This window comes from Propithecus coquereli, unplaced genomic scaffold (assembly GCF_000956105.1).
Source record: "Propithecus coquereli isolate 6110/MARCELLA unplaced genomic scaffold, Pcoq_1.0 Scaffold345, whole genome shotgun sequence".
Lineage (NCBI taxonomy): Eukaryota > Metazoa > Chordata > Mammalia > Primates > Indriidae > Propithecus > Propithecus coquereli.
This window is the reverse complement of record NW_012149119.1, coordinates 347,957-349,259: the sequence shown is the minus strand read 5'-3', so window position 1 is coordinate 349,259 and position 1,303 is coordinate 347,957.

The window sequence follows — 1,303 nt, the reverse complement described above, 5'->3', positions numbered from 1 at the left end:
ATAGTCTTTTTCTCATGTTTATATAACAGGGAATTGACAGAGCAAGATACCAGCTTCCTTCCTCTGAATGTCATTTTTATTTCACAAACTAAAAACCTAGAAATTAAGTCTATCCTTAACACCTACCTCTCTTAACTGACCTGCATTATACATACTGAAGGAAAAAACATGAGTGTAAAATTATATGTTAGGACCATACTTTGAAGAGCCCTAAATGCCAGGTTAAAGTTTATAGCGAACAACAAAATAAAATGTTTTCCAGAAGCAAGGATAGGAAAAAGTGTACATAGGTTATGTAAAATATTCTAAAGAGTATGAATATGACATTGCAAAAATGCATGTGTACATTCTCAGTGTATAAAGGGGAAAAACAGCATGGCAATGTCTGGATAAAGACTCAGTTTTCTCTCTCTCTCTCTCTCTCTCTCTCTCTCTCTCTCTCTCTCGCTTGCACACACACACACACACACACACACAAATTAACATACTATAAGTTTTTCAATATACCTGTGTTCAAGTATAGATAGGAGATTATATTATTGTGGCTGGTTCACTGAGCTGAAAAATAGATTGTAGCTCAACTATTACTACAATAATGTCAGAAACAAACAACCCCAAAATCTCATTGGCTGATAATGAAAAAAAAAAATGTTTTCTTACTCATGGGTTGCCTAGTGGCAGGGATGGCAATTAGGTTCGGAGGTACCCCAAATGTTTCTTTGTTTTCCTAGACCAGTGACTTCCCAGAACATGTGCTCTCACAGTAGATGGCAGAACCATCAGATGCGAGTGGTAATGTGATGCCTATTAAGTGTTCAGCTTCGTATTAACAGTTTGTCTCTTCTACCAACATTTCATTGGCTAAAGCAAATCATATGTATGACCAACAGCAATAGGGTTGAAATTATATTAGATTCCCAGTTAATCCTGGTATTTAGTGATGAGTAAAGGTGGTAGAACTGTCAAATATTACTTAATTTTTCACAGTCTGTTGGAGGGCCAATTTTTAAATGGTGAAGCATATTCTACATTATTGAACTTACAAGTTAACAGTTGCATAAAAGCCAGAAACTAAGTAAAATTATTAAGCCCCTCTCCAGCAAACCTTTTATTCTAATTTTCTATCTTTCCAGTTTCTGCCACAGTAATTTGTTCATACTTCTGCAATGAAAAAACAAAAAACCTTCAAATGTGATTTGAATAAAGCATATTTTCGTTTCATCTGTTATAAAAGCCTTAGACTTAAGAAACAAATTTCTAGTTCTTAAATTTTAGGAGTTATTTTTATTTCATTAAATTAGGA